This window comes from Sciurus carolinensis, chromosome 3 (genome assembly GCF_902686445.1).
Source record: "Sciurus carolinensis chromosome 3, mSciCar1.2, whole genome shotgun sequence".
NCBI lineage: Eukaryota > Metazoa > Chordata > Mammalia > Rodentia > Sciuridae > Sciurus > Sciurus carolinensis.
In genome coordinates, this window is record NC_062215.1 from 74,445,128 (window position 1) to 74,459,555 (window position 14,428).

Below are 14,428 nucleotides of genomic sequence, written 5' to 3' on the forward strand. Positions count from 1 at the left end.
GGATGGAGACTAAAAAGAAAGTAGTATTGGCTCTGGAAAAAGTCCTGACCTCTTCCCATGACTTTGTGTGAGGACCATACTAGTCCCAGAGTGAGCTTATATTCTGATTTTTTAAAAGTTGTTGTGAAATTTTAAGTTTATAAGTTTTGGGGAAACCCATCAGCTGGGCACAGTGGTGCACAACTATATTCCCAGTGACTCGGGAGGCTGAGACAGAAGAATCACAAGTTCAAAGCCAGCCTCAGCAACTCAGCAAAATACTGTCTTTTTATGGGAGTGGTTACTGGGGATAGAACTCAGGAGCACTGGAGTCCCAGCCCTATTTTGTATTTTATTTAGAGACAGGATCTCACTGAGTTACTTGGTGTCTTGCTTTTGCTGAGGCTGGCTTTGAACTCGCCACCCTCCTGTATCAACCTCCCGAGCAGCCCGGTCTTTAAATAAAATACAAAAAAGGCTGAGGATGTGGCTCAGCAGTTAACTTCCCCTGGCTTCAATCCCCAGTTTAAAAAAGTAAAAATAAAAAAACATAAACGTCAAGAAGGCCAATAATATTTGGACCAAATAAACCCCTCTGAAGTCTATGTTTAACCCACTAAAACTGGTACGCTACATACAATTACCAGTTTATATAATTAATAGGAAACTATTGCTGAGTCTTGCTCATATTAATTTCTTCCTTTACAAATTCAAGTGTATTAAAACCTGTTAGATATTCTTTTCAAGATTAATAATGTCTCAGTAATTTAGGATTATCATTCACAAAATGATAGTGTGTCCTAAACAACAGGTTTAGACTGAGATGGAGACGTTATACATTAGTCTAAAAGGTGTCAGGCCTGGGCTCCCTTTGATAAGCACTGTCTTGCTTCTGTTTGGCAAACACAAGGAGCTTAAGATGTGCTTATTTAATAGGTGAATGAAATATTTATTAAAGATTGTTTTTCATGATTCATCATTTGAAAGTAGAATAATAGCATTAATTTGAGGAGGTTATTAGGTTTTATTGTGCATGCAGGTTCTCATTTACAAATAATCACAATATATAAATAGCACCGACTTTCTCTGAGTTGTCCTCACTGCTACGGTCCTCATGGAAGCTATTCAGGCAAGTAGGAAGAGAGAAGGCACCCCAGAGCATTCCACAATTGTAGGGCATGAGAAGAACATGAGGAAGATGCTATTAAAAGCATAATTATTTTAGAGGTGCCAATTCACAGAGCAGTCTGAAACAAATATACCCACCTAAAATAGTATACATTCCTTTATTATTTTCTGAGCTAGAATACCAGTTACAGATGTTTGCTAAGCAGTGTCTACTTCTTAAGAATAATTCTAAATGGCATAAATCCATTTTCCCTAGTTTCAAATAATTACAAGTCACTGTTAAGTACTTCAAATGAATTGATTCCTCCCTAAATCCCCACTCAGATGAGTCACACTGTTGTGGCCTGGAGAGCTGATAGGTTTATCTAGAGCACACAGCACATTCCATGTGATTCTTAGGTAGATTTTCCCAGTGTGTGAGTCCAAGTAACATAATACTTGGGTGAAGGATTTCATGTTTGTACACATTCACATTGTTGACTTGGGTCTATGAAGGGGCAAAATTGTTTGATCCCTTCCTCCTTTTTAGCACTACCCAGAGCTCTCCTCACAGAACATAGAATCTAGACTATATAGTGAAGTTAAATGTCATGATGGATTTTTTTTATATGTATAAACTATTCCAAAGGTGTAAGCACATTAACAGGCCTGTTATTAATGGTATAAGTTTGAACAAGCAATTTGTATGCAACTTCCCGTGGATACGTTGCTTCTAGAAGCTTTACCAATCCTTATTTGGTGTTTTACCCTGCCTACAAGTTCTATTACCTTCCCAAGACTGTTTTGTTTTGAATCCATTAAGGTTCAACAGTCCTCTCCTAAACTCTAGCGATTGGCTTCAACATTGTGAATTGTCTTAACCGATTGACTGTCAATGAACAAGTTACAAAAAAAAAAAAAAGGGAATAAGACAGAGAGAGAGAGAGATTTTACATATACATGAATGGTGTTGGTGAATTTTTTCCCCCAGATGTCCCAGTTTTTTTTTTTTAATCTTCCCTGTAGAGAACTGAAGAGAACATAAAAATGAGGAAGTTGGGGATCAAATAGGCTAATTAATTTGCCTTAATTCATGACTCTAATGATATAGTCAGGAAAAAGTCTATGCCCTAACTGCAAATTTTGCCCACTGAAGAAATTGATTTGTTTTTCTCTGTACAAAATTTTCTTTCATAAGTGAAAGAAAAAAAAATCATTACAAAAATTGCATTTAAAGATATTCCTTTATTCAACAAACACTTATGGGACTTTACAATATTTCAGGTACTACTCTAAGCACTTGGAAAAAATATCATTTACCAAAACAAAGAAACAAATACACAGTGCATGCTCCCACAGAGTTTGTACTGAAATAAGAGAAAATGTAAAATAATAATAATAATAATAAAATAACTTAGTATTTAGAAAGAATAAAAAGTATAAAAAAATACATCAGACTAGGGAAGTCAAGTGTCCTGTGCAGAAGGGAGTTTTTCAGTATTTAATGAAACTGGACAGAGGAGATTTCAATTAAAAGAAAAACTCTGAGAAAAAAACTTGAAGGCATTGGGCAAGTCACATGTGGCCATCTATAGAAGTGTATCACAGAAAAAGTAAATGGACAACCTATCATTACCAAAATCTCAGTCCTTGTCTCTAATGTCAATCCAATAATAAGGGAAGAGTTTTGAAAAAAAAGAGAAAAAGAAGGTTTATTGCTTTGCTAGCAAAGGAAAAACACAGGAGACTCCTGTCCCAGTACTGTGATTCTGCCCATCAACAGAAACAAGAGGTTTTAAAGAGGTGGTTCAACCAAAATGAGATTAGGCAAGAGAGATGAGGAAGGAGAAGATTAGGGAAGAGAAGATCAGGGAGAAGTTCAGGGAAAAGAAGGTTGGGAAAAAGAAAAAATCATGTAAGTTCCAAAGTGAGAGGAATATAGTCAAAGTATCAAGTGAACCCCTGTTACATTTCCCCATGGTCAATTTCTAGCATCCATTTTTATGGAGAGTGGGCAATTACATCTCCAAGTTACTTCCTACTGAAAGGGGGCAGAGTTGGGGGAAGTAACCCAAAGTCCTTTTTCTCTATCAAGTGGGTTGTGGACAGTTTAGGGAATTCAACATCAGAGAAGTTCAGAGGTCCACAGTGGCAGATGGCAGGTGACTGGCCAAGTTATACATAGGGCAGGGATCATGTTAGACAACAATAAAGATAGCAAAGCACTATATTTTTGTAAATAATTAGCACAAAAAAATTAGTATTTCAGTCTCTGAAAACCGTAAGGACAGTAACTCATAATTTTTTAAGTGAAAAATAGATCAAGTTCATCAATGTAGGAGATTAGGAAGATTTGTAGGTCTATGAACCTCCACGACGCTGGTGATGGGGCAGAGTTGCACTGGCCTTAGCAGTGGCCGCACCGGGTGTAGAGCAGGTGCTGAGGGAGGTGCCGGAGTGTGCACTGGACAGGCAGGTGGACTCACAGACCCGAGGATGAAATCAGACTGAAATTAACTCAGGACAAATTTGCAACTCTTGTCATTAATATTAGGCACTCTCATACAAGAATCCTTCCTTTATAGACTCCACCTTTACTTACTTTTTGTAGGGATGACTCAAGTGTACATCTTTAACTACATTAATAAATATAGTTTTTCTTTTAAATGTCCATGTAGGACTGTGTTTTCAGGCTATATTCTCCTGCCAGGTGTTTAAGATCAAGTTGGTCAAAACTGACCCTGTTCCTATCTACTGTTAAAACTCTGCTGAGATTCCTCAGAGATCACTTTTGTGGACATGTGCAAAGTCCCCTAATTCCTTGAACTGTTCTCTACCAGTGGTGTCACTTGTCAGGATCAGGATGGGTTGGGGTCTAGCTGACCATTTGTGGCTTCTCTTGGAAGCGTAAGGAACACTTCCATCTCTAATGAGCCTCCTCTTTACCTAGTGTGCACTGGTTGGCTTCCTGTTCTCTAGGGTCCTCTCAATCTCAGTGATCAGCAGATAGGGTGACTCGGAGACTCAGGGTCCACAGAGGGGTTCCATCATTCTCTGCATCCTGACAGACCTGAGAGGTCAAGGACCAAAATGTTGTGTTTTTTCCTTGGCCCTTTTACTTCCTCGACTTTTGTCTCCAAGATTTTGGTTTTAAATACCTAGCAAGCCAGTTTCACTAGTCTTAAAGAGGGAGTAGCAGATTAAAACTTTAATATATATAATTTTATAGATACCCCTTTCATTTATTTTGGGTTAGTCTTAGTACTGGAAGCCACCATTATATACTATCTGTCCTATAGGTGATGGCTTATTATCTCAAATTAACCAAGGTTAGGGTTTTTTTGTTTGTTTGTGTGTTTGTTTTTTGTTTCTTTTAGAAGCAGCACCTCGGTAAAACACTAACAGGAAACAGTAATAAATTTTACAAGGAAAATACAAAATTAAATTAAACAGAGCAAAAAACATTCAATTTGTGTAATAGCTATGAACCAAGAAAAAATGGCTTTTATAATCTTTAACTTTTACTTAGTTTTATATTATATTCCCTGTCTTTGATCACAGTAATCTTTACAACAAAATCAATCTTTTGAACACAACTTTAAACTTCTGAAGTCTAGCTTAGTTTGGAGCCATTTTAACCTGGAGGAAAGTGGGAGGCAGAGCCTTATCTCAAGTAAGGTGGGGCTCTTCACAAATAACACAATATAACATTACATCTGAAACATGAGCCAAAGAAAGGTTAAGAGAGCTTTTAACTTTCTTTTTGTGGAAAAAGTAGTAGAATGTTCCCATGTTTTACAATATCATCTTTAAACAAATTAGATACTTAATACTTTCCAAAAATACATTTTAAATTCCAATTTCAGTGTGAGGAGTAACACAAAATTGTATAGATAACTTATTGACAACATGGTACTTTATACAGCTATAAAACATCAAATACATGAATAAATGTCAACTAAATTTGTTATTTTCATACAAACCCAAGATTTTGCTATACTTAATTTTGTTTAGAGAATATCAACTTGGCAAAGTGATCTCTTAAGCTTTACAGTTAACTAAGTTTAACTTTTAAAGTGTGATTTAGAATCCAGAGTTTAGGGTAAAGTTAACCATGGGTCTGTGTGTGTTAACAAAAATCAAAGGATGGCTGGGCACAGTGGCACACACCTATAATCCCAGTGGCTCAAGTGGCTGAGAAAGGAGGATTGAGAGTTCAAATTCAACCTCAGCAAAGGAAAGGCACTAAGCAATTCAGTGAAGCCCTGTCTCTAATAAAAAAAAAATAATTAATTAATTAAAAATAGGGCTGGGGATGCGGCTCAGTGGTTGAGTGCCCCTGAGTTCAATTCCCAGTACCAAAACAAAGAGACAAAGAAACAAACAAACAAACAAAAACAACATAATCAAGGGATAGCCTTAAATCTCTTATAACTTTCAAAATACAATTCAGAATCCAGAGTGTATGGTAACAATAATCACAGGTCTGCATGGGTTAACAAAAAATCAAAGGATAGTCTTAAATCCCTTATAAATATAGGAAACAGTGTTAATGATCAGAAATTGACTTAGTCGAAGCACACAGATAAAGACAGGTCTTCAAATGACAGTGTGGCCCTTCTATGTCAGATACAATGTATCAAAGAGAGTTCTTATTGATTACCTTGCCCATAACTTAAAATATTTGCATTTTATAAACTTTTATATAACACTTAGATAAGGCTTAGACAGAGTTCAGAGATGCATATGTATACCTAGTCACCTATATTTATGGAGGCAACTACATTATTATAACCTAAGTAATGGTTGTTTTTTTAACCAGCTACAAAGTAACCATTTAAGGCTTTAAAACAGGTACAAATCCTAATTCCTTTAAAACTTAGTTTCCCTAAGTAATGAAACCTAACAAATATCAGAAAATTATATTAATAAGAATACATCAATGTTTCAGACGTTGCCACATATCAGTATATTAAAATTCAAATAACTTTGTGCTAATTATAGTCAATTTAATCACAAACATGAACTTGAGATTAATCTTCCACAAATCTTCTACAACTTACTTAAACATTCACAACTTCTTTATGACCTTAGTTTTACTGTCTTTCATCTTGTACTTAGCCCAAGAATATTTCTTTACCAGACAAAATCTTTGTCATTCAGAAACATTTTTTTACCTTCCAATTTTCTGAACTAAAACATATTTCCATATCTATAACTTTCTTTTATCTTTCATAGTTTTGGACCCGTTCTTAAATTTATATTCTGAAACAGACCTTATGAATGTTATCTGTGCATTTAATTTACACAACAAACTTTATCTCAGGAGATGATTGGACAATCCAGCACAAACAAAAAATCCACCTGAATCTTTGGTCTCCCAGGTTGCATTCAAGGGGTTAAAGCACAGAATATTTTGAGCCTGACCTATCTCTGTTATCATCATTGCAACTCCATCAACTTTGAGTTCCCCATAGTCAATTGTACCCAGAGGCTCCTTTTGGACCTTTTTTCTTATACTATGTATATTGATATGCAATGGAGGATGCTGTTTTTCAACATTTCCTTTAGGTTTCCTAGAGATCCGTTTGCAAATACTGCCTATGAGACACAGGATGGCCTTAGTTTCTGTCTTTTTCATTTTTGGGTGTATTTATCTGTCATTCTCCCCAGGCATTTAGGTTGATAGGATACTATTATACCAAGAATTGCTTTGCCCCAGTGATGAATATCCCCTGATCAAATGGGGTCTCCTGCCAGATCTTAAAAGAGGAGACTATTCCTGTCCCCAAGTCATAAGCAGACAGTGCTGGAAGCTACTACCACATTCTCTGTGGCCATCAGACTCCATCCCCTGACAGGGGCAAAAGGGACTGAAAGGCAGGGCAGAGACCAAGTTCTCTTTGGCCAGTTTTCTACAGAACAGGCAACTTTTCTGGGATATCCCCGCCCCTTGGGAGGCCAAGGGGCCAGTTTGAGAAACAGTGCTGGGAGTGCCAGCACTCAGTTTAAAAGATCAATTTTTTTTTAACCCTTTCTTTTGTTGTCCTCCTATCCTTGCATACCAGAGGCAGTGCCTTTGGCACCTTCAACTTAGTTCCTGATGGTTCACACCCCTTATAATGCAACTGCATAAATGACTGTACGGACAGAATCTCTTTCATATACTTTACTCCTGAAAGACCAACTTCAAAGTCAAGATTGTACAATAATCCAGAAAAACATTTAAGGGCCAGATTTTGTTTCAGTAAACCCTCTTTGTCTTAGACAGGCTTATCCTTGCAGTTGGCACATACAGCCAAGACCTCTCTGCTCAAGAGATCATCAGTAAGATCAATGCAGCATGGCCCATGTCTTAAAGAGCCATAACAGACAAAAAAAAAAAAAAAAAAAAAAATAACAGACAAGAGAGGACCACCAACACTAGGACTCACAGATGGGAAACTTTAAAACAGACAGACCTGCATGTAAAAATTTCTTCCACTTACTTTACCTTTGACAAACCAATTCCGACTGCAAGATTGTACAATAATCTAGAAAGCTATTGAAAAGCCAGATCATTAGAGTAAAACATTGTCATAGACAGACTTATAGGCAGCCCTTTCTTCAACTCACTTAACCTGTAACAGACCAACTTCAATCAGAATATTGTACAACAAAGAAACACAGAGAGAGACAACCAGAATAGCCCCAAAACCAGGATCAACAGATGGGAACCTTTAAATTGACCAGCCAAGATCTTTACCTAAAGAATCAATGCAATACTGGTTATGTCTTCAAAGGGGTAGTAACAGATACAAACAAAAGAGACAATCAGAGCGAATTTCCAAACCCAAGGCCAGCAAACAGATGACAACATAGAACAGATAAGAAGGGAGAACATATTCCTAGGTTTGCAAGTCCATGACTCCTATTCCAGTGGCACCACAAATGTCCCCAGGAAGAGGGACCAAATGTTCCCACAAAGAGGAACCAGGTGTGTGGAATCAGGGGTCTCAACATGCACACTGGGGGACTTTATCAAGTGGTCAAGGGGGTGACTTTCCTGTGTTCAATTTCCTTTTTCTCAAAGTGCACCATGATGGAGTAACCTATACCATCAAGGAGAGAAGGCAGAAGTTCTCCGAAGTGAAAGGAGCTTCTGCAACTTCTGGGCTGGTCCTCAGTCCCTCCCTTTACTCACAGGAACAGCTCCTCTGGTTCATCCTGAGGCAAATTCACCCATCTACTAACTCTCCTGCAGTTGGCTTTCAACAATTTTGCCAGCACCATGAATTCTCAGCATGGAAGTGTGTTTCCTTGGAAATCCAGGCCTGCCCAAGAAAGCTAGAGTGGTTGCTGCTCTCAGCTCCCCTCAGGGCCACCAAATTTGTTGCCAAAAGCTCAGTCCGTGTCCCCAATGCCAATCCGATAAGGAGGATAGGGTTTTGAGAAAAAAGAAAAAGAAGGTTTATTGCTTTGCTAGCAAAGGAGAAACACAGGGGCCTCCTGTCCCAAAGTCTGCAATCTGACCATCAGCAGAATTAGTGGGTTTTTAAAGAGGTGATGCAGAGAAAATGAAATTAGGGAGGAGAGATCAGGAAGGAGAAGGTCAGGGAAAAGAAGGTTGGGAAAAGAAAAAACATGCATGTTTCAAAGCAACAAGTTATATAGTCATCATCTAGTGAACCACTTTTACTCTATGACTTAAGGTAGACCAAAGCATTTTCTAAAATCCATAGCTACTATGGTTTGGATCTAACAACCTGTTCCAAAACTTCACGCATTAGACAGTATAGGAATGTTCATAGGTGACATGATTAGATTATGAAAGCTATGACATAATCTTCAATGGAATAATCTGTTTAAAATTTAATAATTTGAATGAACTACTGCATGGAAACTCTAGGTAGGTAAGACAGGGATGGAGGAAGTAAGTCACTGGGGTGTGCCCTTGGGAATTATATTTTGACCTTGGTGCATGCTCTCTCTCCTTTAGAAGTGGGATATTTTAATCATATATACACATTATTTAAAAGAAATAAGCCAGACACAGAAAAAATGTGTACTGCATGTTTTCTCTCAAATGTGTAAGGAAAAAGGAAAAAAAAAAAAAAGTCAACCTGAATGTACAAGAGTGATTAAGAGAAGTTGAAAGAGTGTGGGGGGCTGGGAGAGATAAGGGATAAAGGAAGGTGGGATTTGATCTGTTCTTGCTGTGTTCCTGTATGGATATATATAACACTGAATTCCATAATGTGTGCAATTAGTATATATTAGTTAAAAATTTAATTTTTTGGAGTGTTTCCTCACAGTTTTTTAAATCCATTTCTTAGGACCTGAATTATTTGCTAATTTTTTGTTGATGTATTATAATTATACATAATAATGAGAGTTGTCATACATATTTGTACATGAACAAAACATTTTTTTTAATCTGTGAATTTTAAATGGCTAGGGTATTTGACAAACTAAAGTAGAAAATTTTACAAGGCCATTATTTAACCCACGTGGCAGAGCTGTCTAGTAGGGATTGTAAGATCAGACTTGTTCATAAAATCTCATTTCCAGAGATGTTTCCTTAGCTCTTTTCAACATAGTGACCTTCTTTCCTTCTCCATCAGTGCAGGAGTCAAGTTCAAAGGCCTGCACACTCTGGATCCCTGTCCCCACTCAACTTCAGGATGAACTTTACTTTCCATTTAGATTACCAATCACAGGTTAGTATTTATCTGCCTATCCTCAATAAAAATCATGCAATATAACTTAGAAAAGAACTCTCAAGAGTTAGCCAAAGGATGATAGATATAAAAAGATAAAACTGTGTGTTTCATGATATCTTGTAAAGGAAATTTAAGTTTGGTGAGAGAGAGAGAGAGGAGAGAGAGAGAGGAGAAAGAGAAAGAAGAAAACAGTGGAGAAGAAAGCAGGAGGAAGAATGTTGCATCTTCACTTATTAACTCGGAAATTTGAGCCAATATCTATTCCTTTATGAACCATTTCAGAAAAATGTTAGACCTGAATTAAAGTATTACTAAAGGTCAAATCAAGAAGTTTTGTGAATGAGTACATAAGCATACCATAGTAGCCTCTAATGTTTCCTCAGTTGGAACTTGTACATAATATTTATAGGGAAATAATTCTAGGAAAAAACTTAAATATAAGACAAATTTATACATGCTTAGTTCAATTATGATTTTCCTCATATAAGAAATTCAGGAGAATTCATGAAGCAGGTTAGTTGCACAATTTTATGGCAACTACTAGGGGCTGTTGAACAGCATTCAAAGTTGAGATCCCTGTTTAATCTTGCAATTGTTAAAATCCTGACAACCTGGGAAACAGTAAACACAACAGTCTCTCAACAGCCAAGAGAATTTGGCCTGTTCCCACTTATAGGAATAGTCCAAGCATCATTTCAAACAATGCCAGAGTGGATCTGAAAAGTTCTGTAGATACAGGGACAGTGCTATTATGTTAAGCTATTGTTGTCATTGTTCTCCTTTAAGTTTAGAAGTAATGTAGGCCCACCACTTTATTTCTGTGTAAACACGGTATGCCAATGAAAACAACTTTAGTTCTTAAAGTTTTGAATATGTCTACATTAATCAGCAAATGTATTACATTGGACTCACGGGCACAGTAGACATTCCTGCCCCACTCATGTTTGGCTTGGTCTTGCTTTCTGCTTCACTCCACGGAAGGTGGGCAGAGATGAGAGTGGGTCAGGTAGAGTCTAGACCTGAAGAGGAATGCACATTCCCCCTACCCCTCCACAAAACCCCCTGTAACCACAGGAATATATTTGAATGGCTTGCCTTCTCCAGCATGGACTCCAGAATGTGGCGTGGGAAGTCCAGTGGGAACCCAGACAAGTGAGCCTGAGGAAAAGGATTGAACACTGTATGGCACTGAGCTCTGGAAACTGATTATAGTGTTATTGTGACAATAACTGATACAAGACAGATTGAATATGAGCATGAAAAAATAAATCTATATGAATTCTAAAGACACACAAAGATAAATGATGATCCTACTTTCAAATTGTTTTGTGATTCAGTTAGGAATGTAAATAAGGAGTCAATCCGATGGAGAAGAAAAATTACAGGAAGCACCAGTGGTTTTTACCCACCTCTACTCTAACTTCCTACCCATCCATGGAAGGCATAATCAGCCAGGTCACCCTAACACCTTCTCCCATTCCCATCCACATTCTCCTTATAATTCTATCTCCAACTCAGTCCCAATTGCTGACCTTGTAATCTCCAATTTCATGCCTGTCTCTACCCCCTTCAAACCTTGTTCTTGGTTCTCTCTGAAACGTATATTAACTTTTTTTGTGGTGATGGTCTTGCCTCATCTCTCTGAATCTCAGTGTCTCCTACCCATCAATTCACTTAAAGACATGGAGAAACAATTCCATGACTGGTCATTTCACTGTAACATGATTAAGCCAAATCTTAGATTCCTTCTAATAGTTTCTACCCACATAATAATGCAAGATCAAAATTTTTATATGAATTAAATGTAACAAGTGATTTATAAAATAATATATATAATAAAATGATATAGATTATTTAATCATTACATTCAATGATTTCTTAATTTTATGCTGTGTAAAGGTCATGGTGTGACATATCCATGATATAAATTTTAATAGACTTTTGTTACCCTCAAGAAACTCATATAACATTTAGGGGGAGAAGGTCATGTGCATAGCTGTGAGTGGTACAAGGCAGAGTGAGATAAGATCCAAGTGGAGTAGTTAATAAAATGCTAGGTGATTTCAGGAGGCTCCACATGGAGAAGAACTTCAGCAAATGTTGCCATGGGGGAAGTTTGTGCAGGTAAGAATTACAGAGGGAATCCGATACTTCACTTCAGTATCTCTCGGAAGAAACTGTTTGAAATAATGAGATTTCTATACCTACAAAACATGTTTTATTTCATTGACTGTATTTGAGTATTGTGGGTATAAAAAATAAGAGTGGCAAAAGATAGCCACCAAGGTAACAAGGCCAAGTAATTACCAGTGATTGCAGCACAATGTTTCCCTGTATGAGCAAGATGCAAATCACTCAAATACTGGTTTAGAAAAGATTCTATTAACCTAAGAAAGTAATTCATATATGCTTTTTTATAAATAAAATATCATTTCTTTGTTTTATTTTTTAAATTTTTTATTGTAAACAAATGGGATACATGTTGTTTCTCTGTGTGTACATGGAGTAAAGGCATACCATTTGTGTAATCATAAATTTACAAAGGGTAATGTTGTTTGATTCATACTGTTATTTTTCCCCTTCCCCCCCACCCCTCCCACCCCTCTTTTCCCTCTATACAGTCCTTCCTTCCTCCATTCTTGCTGCCCTCCTTAACCCTAACCCTAAACCTAACCCTAACCCTAATGCTAATCCCTCCCACCCCCCATTATATGTCATCATCCACTTACAGCGAGATCATTCGTCCTTTAGTTTTTTGAGATTGGCTTATCTCACTTAGCATGATATTCTCCAATTTCATCCAATAAAATATCATTTCTGAGGAAATATTTAGTTTAAAAGAAAAACAACCTCATCCATATCAGAAAATAATGGCAGCCATTCATCAAAGTCAATCTTCTTACTGCTTGCTGGCCAGGATGATTAGATCGGAGCATATGTCTAATAGTGTGATTAAGAGCTAGTCAGTGACATTAGGAATTAACACTTTTATAATGTTGTTCATTGTTCTCCTCTCCTGCCTATTTAATTGAAGTGAACCCAAAAGAGAGAGGGGAAACAGAAAAGATTAATGATACTGCTTCCAAAACAAATGATAAAAATCACTTGGATGGGGTCATTTAAAGCTGAATTAGACAAAACTCTCTAGAATTTACCACAGGGATCATTCATGGTAAGAAAAACATAAAAAAGTAATTTAACTTAAATGAGTGTATTTACATTCTTTAAACTTTTGTGTAAAATTATAAAAGTAATTTTAATTTTGATATTATACAATGATATAGTTTATTTTGGTTTATTTTTCTGAAGAGATGTAATGAAGAATTCAAGCAAGGCTAAATGACTTGCTCAAAGCCACAAGGTAACCAAGGGAAAAGCTGGACAAATTAACTGAGGTAAATTTCCTAGGCCCCTAAGACACTGTATAAAATGTTTTGAGTCCTGCACACCACAGACCTGTTTTTCAATGTTCCAGAAACACGCTGAGATGATGTAAGTTTCACAGATAAAAATGACAACTTAAATACACTTTGATAAATTTGTGGGAACGGATAAAAATAATAAAGGAGTAATTTAGTGTTAGAGTAAAATTTTCAGTTTACAAGACAATTTCTGATATGACAAACTTGGAAGCAGTTGTTTGTAAATGTGGTGTGACATAATGGAGGAGGACTCTGAAATCTATGACACGCTGTGATGAGAGAAGAAAGAAACCTTTACTCTATTAATCCACAGGAATTTGGTGTGGGGTATTTATGACTTAAAATGCACTGACAAATATAGTAAATGTTAAAATTAATGAGAAATAAAATTAGAGAATTAAAATAATTAGTGTCTACAGATAATTATAAAAGTGGGGAATTACAATAAATCTGTATACAAAATTAATGGGTATATTTATGCTAGTTAATATAAATATCTAGCATTTATTGAGAATTTAAAATGTTCTAGGCAGTGTAACATATTTTTAATATCCTGATTCATTTTTCTTCATAATATCCCTAATCAGGTAATGCTTTTATGTTCATTTTGCAGATAAGACAACAAAGGCATGAAGATAGGTAATATTACTTGCTCAAGGTAACTCAGCTGATAAATATGAAACTCTAGTCATGACAATGATGGTCTCTCTTGTAGGTGATTACATTAAACTCAAAAGTAAAACATTTGCCTCCACTATTATTCCATTCCCTAAAGGTTATACTTGCAGCCTCCAAACAAAAACCTTAAATTACAGTCAACTCATGAGGGCTTGATTTCAGGATCCTTGAGAAAAGCAAAATCTGCAGATTCTCAAGTCCCTTATCTAAAATGGTATAGAGCTTATAGATATCCTCTCATACACATTAAATCATATTGGGATTACTTATAATACCAAATACAATGTAAATGCAAAGTAAATATTTGACAGTATCTACTGTCTAAGGATTAATGACAAGATTTTCTTAAAAGTATGCACATGTTGAGTACATATGCAATTTTAAAAAAATATTTTTGATCTGCAATTGGCTAAATCCTTAGATGCAGAATCCATGGATATGGAGGCAGATTTTGTGTAGCAGATGATTTGTCTCTCTGTTTAAAATCTTCCAGTAGTTCCCTGCTGCAAGAAGAATAAAACACAAACTCCCTATGATGAC

General features: G+C 36.4%; 1 protein-coding gene across 1 annotated transcript in view; it reads right to left on the reverse strand.

Moving 5' to 3' along the window:
* Cntnap5 (contactin associated protein family member 5) overlaps positions 1-14,428 on the reverse strand; it is a 772,002-nt gene that overhangs the window by 146,999 nt on the left and 610,575 nt on the right. The gene's annotated exons all lie outside the window — the stretch shown is intronic.